We start from the raw sequence: 11,545 nt of genomic DNA, 5'->3' as shown, positions 1-11,545 counted from the left end.
GATTTGAGCATGAATCGAAACCTTAGACTCGACTCACACGTGAATCAATGCTCCTGTGACACGTGATGGGACACTGTTCCCTCTAAGTCGATTACTATTTAAATGGGAATGACAAGCTGCTGGATTTCTGTGAAAATCTGATAGTAAAACCCACCCAGCACAGAACATGGAACACAAACCAGCAGAAACAAAGACAATCAATTAACACGCTGCATCTAAAAATACCTTTGTTCTTCTCTTGTATTCTGTGTCCTCCCTCACTCTACCCCTGGCTTGAAAGCCAATCGGTAGAACAGAGTTGTAATTTAAGCTGCTATCTTTACTAAGCCGTTGAATTAACATAGAACTTACTATAGAGCAAAGCCAGTTCTGTCACCATTACAATATAAACATGACATAGAGATACTGCATTTCGCGCTTCAATCTGTGTAGTAAGCCAATGTAGGCTTCTTCTTGTGGTTGTTTACACCAACATCTCTGTATAGTCTTGGTAGATTCTGCCCTGACTAGGTGCCATGAACATGCTTAAATACAAGTAACATTGTATACTTTGCGATCAATAACATCCAAGTGTAGTCTCTTTAATTCTGTGGAAAATGGAACAGATAATAACTTCTTCACGGGGGAACACACACCCAGTGTATTTTCCATTCCAATAGATGCTTATTAATGTCCTTTTGATTTTTGTATTTGTGAAGTTGCAAAGTGCACTGCGACACTAGAAAGTATCAAGCTAGCCTGCTGTCAGGATGTGGTATTTGTAAGGCTGCCCATATAGTATGGACTTTGTCAGCTACTTACTTTATAATCAAGACTACTATGTTCAGGACCTCGACAATGCCGTTGGCTGTTAGCAGCAAACACAACTCTGTTGTTAATAGTTCGACTCATCTGTTAGAAAAACTCGTTAATAGTATTAGGTATCATGTACTGAGATGAATATTATGTGAGAGAGTCTACTAAACACAGCTATCTTTACCAATAACGGGAATATTCTATCACTACATTCTTAAATGTTCCTTAATGTAGCCAATATCAACCAGGCGTTACGTACACAATTAATCAAAAACAAACAGTCTCTTTATTATGTACCTAAAGATTGAGGCATTGCTTATACTGGCAGTTTCACAGATAGCACGAAAGTGTCTTATAATGGTGTCATCGGAATATAAGACATAACAATTCGTTTGAGGAGTCTTAATTTTGTTACTGAGAAAGACATGTCTGCACAGTCATTTTAGACAAACAGCAGAAATCAGCAAATATTTATGTTTTTATGCTTCCACTCACCTGACTGGTCTGACATGAGACATGTATTTAAAACATATGTTACACAAGCACAGTTAAACTCCTATAAAAAGAACACACGGATTGATTAAAATTGGCTACAAAGACCAGATAAGGCAAAAGTCTGGAAAGGAGGGCTACAATAGTCCAAGGGAAAGTAGTCGAAAGGCTGGAAAATCAGTGCTGCCACAGCAGAGTATATATTGCATGTGGAGTGAGGGTTTTACTGCCATTTATTTTTTATAAACGTGCTTGGCAGGCTGTATACCCTCGGATTCACCAACTGCGGAAACCGGGCTGGGAAAGCTCAGGCTGCGGTGGGCTCTGTGCTCTGCCGTCACTTATATCACGGTCTGGGATAGGTGCGGAATGGTGTTGCCGGCTGACGGCGAAAGCAGACATTCCAAGGAATTTCGGATCTTGGCATTCCCGTATGATCCCACAATATAAACAGATGTAGTTTCTTAAACAGAAACCACAAAAGTCTGGCCGTCTCTGCCATTACGACATTTTAAGGTTAAGTGCAGGGAAATATGATCTGCTGTGGTTTATATTATTTAAAATTGAAACGGATTGTTTTTATTTGTTTCGCTCTCTCTTTGTTTCTTTCTCTTTCTTTTGCAAATATAGAAGCTCTGCGTATCGGCTCCGGAGGGCTGCGGATTGCACGAAGCTGGGGACATAGTCGGAACGCAAGCCGTACGCAGTGCAGTGAAAATAACACACACTGACTTTAATGTGGAAACTCTAGAGTTACATCTGCTGCTGTTCGGAAGCAGATCCGCTCCGTTTCCACAGTTTGGTGGAATTCAGGGGGTAATGACTTTATTTTCAGATGACTGAAAGCCTAGTCATCTGAAAGCAATAGGACAGTAAACATTTTTCAACGGCAGTCTTCAAAATCAAAAGCTTGCTGACCTTCTTTTCCGGTTGAACCCTTGTTAATCATGCAAACAACAAGCACCAAGCAATTGCAGAAAAGTTGTGAAAACTTTAAAGGAAAAGGTTTCACGTGGGTGCTATTTGCCACCCGATTTCTACACGGCTTCCTAAATTTTAAGCTGCTGCCACAATCCATCAGGATTGTAGGAAACCAAAAGACCCCTTGGCAGTGTTCTGAGCTAAAAAGTTCCACAAAAGTCCATAAAAAAAGTGTGAGCAGTATGTAATGACCCTTTTAGAATGAAACAAAAAATAGCACGTGGTGTGCTGGATATGGTGCTTATGATGCAAACGTGATCCACGTGTGTGGCTCCTTTCGGCATATCAGTCAGTATAGATCAGAAGATGTATTTGAAAGTTGCACACACACACACACACACACAACACACACACACACACCACCACACACACACACACACACCCACACACACACACACCACACACACACCAACCACCACACACACACACCACACACACACAAGCACACGCAACGCGACCACACACAGACACCTACACCCACACTCATCACAAGGCTTTTCTCGGGAATACTGTGTCTTTTGATGGGCAAGTAATGTACTGTGAATATTGCTGTGACTGCAAAGGTATTAGATATGTATGCATAGTCAAGTGTGAATAAGACAGACTTCATTCAGCGATATCTAACAGTCAATTAAAAAAATGTACAAATTGTTACATGATCATTTTAAGATGGATGAATAAGTTATGAGTGAAAACCATGTGTCTGTCCTATTTGAAGTTGGACTTAAAAATAGACCATCTACAATACTTTAGGCAATATATCTATTATATAACCCTATAAAGAGTTTATTGGGAATCAAACCAGGATGGATGGCATCAGAGCATTAATGTCTAAGCAAAATGGCAAAGTTTGTGGGGTACAGAAAAACTAATACCAAAAATACATAAGATTAATGAGTTAATGAATACTGTTTTCAGCTAATTTGAGTTCAATTAGGTGTGACCCAAAGCTTTATAACTGTGACTTTTCTATTTAGGCGTGGGTACGGGGGGGCGAAAAGATTCGAGACCCTCTTAAATTTTTAACTGCTTTGTGTTCATTGCAGCCATTTCCAAAAAATCAAAAAAGTTCGTTTATTTCTCAAGTAATGTACACTCAGCACCCAAGCTGGACAGAAAAAAACACGAAATGTAGAACATTTTGCCAAATTTATTAAAAAAGAAAAACTGAAATATCACATGGTATAAGTATCAGGACCCTTGCCGTGCCCTCATATGTAAATCAGTGCTGTTGATTCTTCTGATCATCTCGGAGATGGTTCTACACATTCATGGAGTCCAGTTGTTTGATTTATATGATTGGACGTGATAGGAAAGCCAAACCTGTCTATATAAGACCTTACAGCTCCACAGTGCATGTCGAGCAATGACAACTGAGGTCAAAGGAACTGCGTGAGGCTCAAGAGACCAGATTGTGGGCAGGCACCGATTGGTGCAAGGTTGACAAAAAATTCTCTGCATTAAGGTTCCATAAGAGCACGTGGCCTCTCCATAATCCTCAAATGGAAGCACGTTTGGGAGACCAGAACCCTTCCTAGAGCTGGCCGTCCGGCTCAAACGAGCTATCGGGGGAGAAGAGCCTGGTGAGAGAGGCAACAGAAAAACCAAATGGTCAGTGGACATGAGTCCAGAGATGCAGCGGGAGAGAGGTGAGAAAGTTGTAGTAAGTCAACCATCACGCAGCAATCCCAGTCGGGGCTTTCTGGCAGAGTGGCCCGCGGAAGCTTCCTCAGTGCAAGAACATGAAAGCCGCATGGAGTTGCTGAAAAACACCTGAAGGACTCCAAGATGGTGATAAATAAAATCCTCTGGCTGATGAGACCAAGATAGACTTTTTGGCCTTAATTCTAAGCGGTATGTGTGGAGAGAAACAACAGGCAATGCTCATAACTGTCCAATACAGTCTCAACAGTGAAGCATGTGGTGGCAGCATCATGCTGTGGGGGTGTTTTTCAGCTGCAGGACAGGACGACTGGTTGCAACCGAGGGAAAGAGGAATGCGGCCAAGTACAGGGATATCCTGGACGAAAACCTTTTCCAGGTGATCTGGACCTCAGACTGGGCCGAAGGTTTACCTTCCAACAAGACAATGACCCAGCACACCGCTAAAATAACGAAGGAGTGGTTACAACAACTCCGTGGCTGTTCTTGAATGGCCCAGCAGAGCCCTGACTTAACCCAATTGAGAACTCTGGAGAGACTGGAAAATGACTGTCACCAACGTTTACCATCCAACCTGACAGAACTGGAGAGGATCTGCAAGGAGGAATGCAGAGGATACCCAAATCCAGATGTGAAAAACTTGTTGCATCTTTCCCAAAACGACTCATGGCTGTATAGATCAAAAGGGTGCTTTCTAAATACTGAACAAAGGGTCTGAATACTTTGGACCATGTGATTATTCAGTTTTGTTTTTTAAAAACATGCAAAATTTCTAAATTTCTGTTTTTTTTCTGTCAAGAGTGGTTGCGAGGGTACATACTGAGAAATAAAATGAACTTTTTGATTTTTGGAAAAAGGCTGCAATAACAGAGTGAAAAATTTAAGGGGGCTGATACTTTCCGTACCCACTGGTAATGTGTGATCTGGTTAGTCTTTTTCAAGGATAGAGTAACAGCATGTACGGTACAATCAAGTGTGTCCACTGAATACCTAAATGCACAAAAATTTCATTTCATAATTGATGTGATCCTTAAGGCCCTCTAACTGGTAGGACTGGGGGGATACAGCGGGACTTGATTTTGGTAAAAGCCTTTTTTGATTTCCATCATCAATTAATAGACAAATTTTTTATAATATGTTGTCTCAGAATAACATGCACCCATGTCTTTGGGTCCACCCATAGCCAACAGAGAGTGCACTTCCACCATATTCGTAGTGCATTCAGTATTAAGCATTCATGCGCTGGTCAAGAAAACAACCTGAATGACTCTATAGGAGCAAAAACTGTCAAACAATCTTTTGCTTATTTGTTTAAATAAAAAATTTGATGCCAAAAAGTACAGTATATACACCAAAACAGAACTCACAACACAATCAGGTTTTTGCACGCCTTCAAATGTTCCATAGGACTGTTCTGAAGATAACTGTGAGCGGACTATACCGTAAGGTTAAGGTCTAGTTAATTTATGCAACATAATATAGTTAAAGTTGGGTAAGATTGTGGTCAGGTTTAAGGTAGGGAAATACAACACATTGCCATTTAAATATGTAAATATAACACACGTTATGATAGCTTATTACCAGTAGGATGTGTTGTCAAAAAAAATTCCCTAATATTGCAAACCTTATAATAATTGCCACTGGTATCCAGGGATACCTGGCAAAGTGCACCAGGTATCAATCGGTATCAAGCAATCTCTGCAAAACATAAACTCTAGAAACTAAGGGTGTGACGAGCTCTATTTACGAGATCTCGCGAGATAAAACGTGACGAGATTTCTCGTCGAGGTGAAAAGTTGTCTCGTGAGGCGATGTGATGTCAGCGTGATGGAGCGTGAAAATACTATCGAAGATCCCCCCCACTTTAAATCATGTGTGTGGCAACAGTTTGGTTTCTGCGGAAATGATAAACGGCGAAAGGTGACAGACAAGACGAAACAATATGTAAACATTGTAAGAAAAAAATGCCGTATACCGCGGTAACACGAGCACTATGCAACACGCTTCCAGCACCACCACAGTCTTACTAATACTGCCCCCGCGACGAAAACATTAAAAAAATTAAAAAAAATTGGTTCTGTTGCACTTGTAGTTTTAAGATTATTGAACACTTACTGGTTGATTTAAAGTGTTATTTTCTGTTATTTACACATTATTTTATTTATACTGTATTATTTTTATGTTCGGTTTGTGGAAGGAGTTAGATTTCTCGTGTGAAATGTCCAGGGCAGAAGCCGGTTGGTAGATTTATACAAAACCTTTTGCAGTGTTTGCACGTCCTTTACTGCATATATTCATTAAAATAGTAAAAAAAAAAACATTAACATTACATTCACATTAATAGTTGTTTCAAAATGCACCTAAATTGTTTGGCATTTTGTGATTTTTCAGTTGATTAAAAAAACTATTTTCCATTCATATATTCATCGAGGATTTCTTTAATTTTTTTTTTTTTAAATCTCGTCTCGTCTCGTTCTCGTGAACCCAATCTCGTGATGTGTCTCGTCTCGTGAGTAAGCGTCTCGTCACACCCCTACTAGAAAACACTATAAAACATTTACATATACTGTCAAAGTGTCTCATTGTTTGGTATTATGTAAAAGTGTCAATCCAATGATCTCTTGGATGCTAACATGAAACATTAAAGAGGACAGATCCTTTGTGGATAAATTATGCCAAGGGGCAATTGATGGGACACATATGGACACGGTGGGAAGAACCATTATGATTTCTTTTATACACGTTTGGGGAAAAAAAACCTGAAACCAATTTAAATGGCAATTTAGATGCTCCACAGACACTAGATAACACAACGGAGAGGCATTACTAAAACATTTCTTGAGCTTCTCACGAAGTTCAAGAGAAAAAAACAGGAGTGGTGGTTATCAAACCCAGTGAGGAAACCTCAAAGACCCTAGATTCTACAGACAACATGGAGCCCTGAAGACTTATTAATTAATAAAGGACAAGCATGCTTTAATCAACTGAACTTTGTTAGCTAAGGGATTGTTCAGGAACACTTCTGAACTGAATGTGTGCTGATTACATGCTATTGATGTGTCCATCCTATCAAATCACGCAGTCGCTTGTCAATGTGCCTACAAATTCACTCTCAGAGAGAAGCTTTAGGCTTCATTCCTTGTATAATCAGATTTCAGCCATTCTTTCTAAAAAAATGGTCTGTAATGTTCCCAATTTAAAATCGGTCAATCCATGATCTAATACAAATATGTTTGTTCAAAAGCATCTCCCACATCAAGTTATCTTCCCCTCCCGCCTCTCTAGCTTCCCTTATCAAATTGTACAACTTAACCTAAAATTTTCACCTCTATCATCTCATCTCTGTTCCGTCTCTCGCCCAAATGCACCACATTCTCGGGGTTTTCCATTCTTCTCTCTGTCACCTCTGTGCTAACCTTGTACTCCATTTGCTCCTGGTTCTGTCACGTTACCCTATTCCTGCGTTTTTGCCATCTTTTTTTCAGTTTTTCCGTTCTCCTTCGTATCTCTGGCTTTCTCTCTCTTTGGCCCTCTGTCTTCATTCCCCAGGGGTATTATCTCAGTCGGAGGCAAATCTACCCAATTATAAACCTCATCTCCTCTCTCTTAGACACCATACAACATATACGCTCCTGCATCAGCCCTCACTATCTACTCATACACAGAAGCACAAGCACACACGCACAAAAAACATCTCCCTATTTTGTTTTCTTCACTGTCTATTTCACTCTTCAACACACACAACACCACACACGCACGCGCTTACACACCACCCTTACCTCCTCTTTCGTCACACCTTAAAAAGCCAATTAAACACAGCTTCCTCTCTTCTCTCTCCTCTCCCTCTTCCTTTTTTCTTTCCATTGCCACACTGATCAGGAGTGAACCACAACTATAAGAAGGGAGAAAGAGGAGAGGAGATAGAGGAGCCCAAAATAGAAGATAGGGGAGAAGGGGAAAATTGGAACAGAGGAAATAAAGGAGAGTTGGTAGATTTGAAAAGTGGTTGGTAGGAGAAGAGGGACAGAGTAGGAGAAGAGTGGTAATACATATAGGAGAGAAGAATAGATACAGGAGGAGAGGAGAGGAGAGGACAGAGATTGCATGGCCAGTGTTAGTGCTGGGTGACAGTTTCTTGTTGAGTGGGGGAGTGATTGGACAACCAATGATGTTGACTAGTAAACTGCTGCATGCTGACCCAATGGAAATTGAAAAAGAGGAAGGGTTGATGTGGTATTGGTGGTTGTGGGGAGGCAGGAGGTGCAGAGGAAAAGATTTATAGACAGAATGTGACATCAAATGATGAGTAAAGAGGAGAGACAAAAAGAAAGAGAAATGAACACAGTCTAAATGACTTTATGGTTTATATTTTCATTGCAATATACAGCACTGAACTGTGGTTCCTGAATTTACATATGTGCGTACAGACAGACAGACAGGACAGACAGACAGACCGACGACAGACAGACAGACAGACAGACACACACACAGGCAGAAGATTTGTAAAGTTTTCTTGCGAGTAGTTGTAATTACTGCACAATTTCTATTGCTGATTAGGTGCATCCGACATGCCTAGCTTTGTGACTTACTATTTCCTCTAATTAAAGTCATAATCCAAAACTAGCTCTTGGTCGATGAAATGGCCTAAAATTACCTAACGTCTGAAATATGTTCACTCTAGAAGGAAACCACCATAAATTTGAATCAACCCCCTCTGGAATCAATTGCAATGACTGAAAATTCTAATATTATTGAGTTTCACCATGCTGAAGGATAAAAAAATGTGCCTTTGTACATAGATGCATGCAGACACACAACACCAAGGTGTTGACCAGAAAAGCATTATCCTGCAGTAGAACAGCAGGCTGGGGAAACAAGATGTCAACAAGTAACATGACAATAACTAATGCTAGCAAAGTAGATACAGTACATTCTATCCACAGGCTGGCAGTGGGTCAAAGACAAACAGGCCCTAGACTCACTCACTATAATAGTACAGTGTAAGAGACAGTACCAAAAAAGCAAAAGTAGGTTTTTTAAAAGCAGTACCTTGTTGGTATGTGGCTCCAGGTCCAAGATTGTGTCTGCACTAAGATTACACAGCAAGGCGATAACATTTGGACCATCCCATGGTAACTTACTACGGTTTGGCCTACAAAAAGAAAGAGGAAGAGATAGATTAGGTTACAGGTCAGTTAACAACATATTGTCACCATATTAGTCCACATGTAAATGATAGTAGGGTAGTGACTTCACAACTTCGTGAGCACCGTTATGTTTTGAAGCGACTTTTTGGTAATAGACATTTCATCAATCTTAAACTCACAACACAATAAACACCACTTTTATACTACACAGTCATGACACAAACTGTTCAAAAGGGATAAGAGCAAGAGGGAAGGAATGTTAATCTTCCTAGTTACCTTTAAACTGTTCTGTCTACATGTGGTTAAAGTTGGGAGCACCAGTAAATGATGTCAATTAAAATTCCAAATTACTGTGGTGTGTGTTTGTGTGTGTGTGTGTGTGTGTGTGTGTGTGTGTGGTTAGGAGCAACATTTCAATTCAATTCAATTTTATTTATAGTATCAATTCATAACAAGAGTTTCTACAAGACACTTTACAGATAGAGCAGGTCTAGACCACACTCCAGAATTTACAAGGACCCAACAGTTCTAGTAGTTTCAGTATCAATTAAATAGCTCATGTTATTGTATTGTGCTAACAGTTAAGGAGAATTCCGGTCGATTCCAACACGTAGCTCTGTTGTTTGTAAATCAGAATCAGAAATACTTTATACTTTAAATGTGGAGTGCTTTCAGTAGAGAGAAAAACTAAAACAATCTGTGCTGCCTACACCGTGTTATCCTTGCTAGAGTTAGACCCACCAGGCTTAAAAAGGGCAAGTTAAACGTGTGTTTAGCCTTTAGCTTTGTCATTAAAAGTGCCTAACCATGTGCAGTGATTCCTCCGAGTGAACACAGTGAATCTAAATGCTGTAGATGAAAGAAATGCATGAAAGTTGTGTTAATTCAACTCTGTTTAGTTCCTGTGTTATACTGCAAGGAGTGCTTCGGGACCGTCTACAAACAAGAAAAGAGATACAAACACTAAATGGCGTTTTTCCACTGCTGGTAACAGTCGACTCGCCTCAACTCGACTCGACGCATTTGCGTCCGTTTTCCATTGCAGATTAAGTAACGGCTCAGCGTGGCTGATCACCATAGCTAATGTGATGATGTAATTTCAACGCGACTCACAACAGCACGTCGGATAGTTGTCACAGCCAGAAGAAATGTTTTGTTTCAAAAGAAGCTGAAAGAAGCAACAAAAATCACTGGTAAAAAAAAGGAGTTTGGGAATTCTACGGTGTTCAGACGTCGACATGACGATTGTTCGCCAACCACAAAGGGTAAGTTAAGTTTCTGGTAAAGTTAGCTAAAATTTGCATGTGTTAGGGGGCCGGTCAGTATTAATAGGATGAGCGAGTACAGCATTATCTGGATCTGTATCTGTTTACCACATGAATTATCTGTATCCGTATCCGTACTCGGACTGGGTGGGGCCTAAACCGGAAGGGGTCAGATTAACCGAAGTGGGCGGGTTCTCTTGACATGTGCGGGGCTTTAACCGGTATGTTATTTAAGCATGCAATTGATATGAGTTGATCATTAATTGTTATATTTATTGCTGATTTGAAAACTATTTACATGACGCATCAAGCTTCGATCAATGGTGTGTTCATGGTAACAAACAAACTATATACAGAACGTTTTGCAACAATGAATACAACACATGCGGTTGCAATTATGAAGTAAAATGTAATGAACAAGAGTTTTCAACTCAATATACCTCTTTTTACTTTTTATTTTGTATGATCAGTGTGATTTTTTTGGGTTTGGTTCTTTTTTATTTTTTATTTCTTTTATTTACACAAGGTATATGTGTGGAGTGTGTGTGGTGTGTGTGTGTGTGTGTGTGAGTGAGTAAGAGAGAGACACAGAGAGAGAGGGGGTGGGGGGTGGGGGGCGGGGGGGAGCTGACAGTAAAAAAAAAAAAAATCTCCGATGGCAGAGACGCAACGGGAGTTGCATTTAAACCAAGCAAATGCTATGAAAACCCACGTTCACCAGAAATCTACTGGTTTATGTAAGGACTACAAACCCCACGTTCACAGAAATCTACTGGTTACTATGTAAGGACTACAAACCCCCCGTTCACCAGAAATCTATGGTTACTATGTAAGGACTAAACCCCACGTTCACCAGAAAACTACTATAGACAGTTACACTATGTAATGAAGTACTACAAAACCGAAGTTAAAAAAACCTGAAGCTGAAGAAACCTAAACGTTAACGGACAGATCCGGAGACCCGATTGACTGACGGAGCGGGAGTAGGAGCGGCGGAGAGAGAGAGGATCATTTCTCATGTTCTGTGTGTGTGTGATTGATCCGGGACGTGTTTGTAGGCGGGGGGGGGGGAGTGTGATTATAATTATCACAGAACGCTGCGCGGCCAGTTGAGGAGTTGTATTCAATCTGAGCACGGATACTGAATCATATTACTCGTATAATACTTGTACTCGACAAAAGTGCTTTATCCGTACCGGATAC

At 40.4% G+C, this 11,545-nt stretch overlaps 1 protein-coding gene and 1 long non-coding RNA gene across 6 annotated transcripts in view; one reads left to right on the top strand and one right to left on the bottom strand.

Annotated features, from left to right (window-relative positions):
• The window catches only part of LOC116690970 (uncharacterized), an 11,794-nt gene extending 5,893 nt beyond the window's left edge, over positions 1-5,901 (top strand). Inside the window, exons 2-3 of the long non-coding RNA XR_004332403.1 lie at positions 952-954; positions 5,851-5,901. This is a non-coding gene — a long non-coding RNA (uncharacterized LOC116690970). The remainder of the gene's footprint in view (positions 1-951; positions 955-5,850) is intronic.
• The window catches only part of ulk4 (unc-51 like kinase 4), a 119,848-nt gene that overhangs the window by 33,091 nt on the left and 75,212 nt on the right, over positions 1-11,545 (bottom strand). The gene's annotated exons all lie outside the window — the stretch shown is intronic.

The sequence above is a fragment of the Etheostoma spectabile genome, chromosome 6, assembly GCF_008692095.1.
Source record: "Etheostoma spectabile isolate EspeVRDwgs_2016 chromosome 6, UIUC_Espe_1.0, whole genome shotgun sequence".
NCBI classification, from domain to species: Eukaryota; Metazoa; Chordata; class Actinopteri; order Perciformes; family Percidae; genus Etheostoma; species Etheostoma spectabile.
The sequence above is the reverse complement of the archived record's forward strand: the minus strand, read 5'-3'. Positions and strand labels throughout refer to the sequence as shown.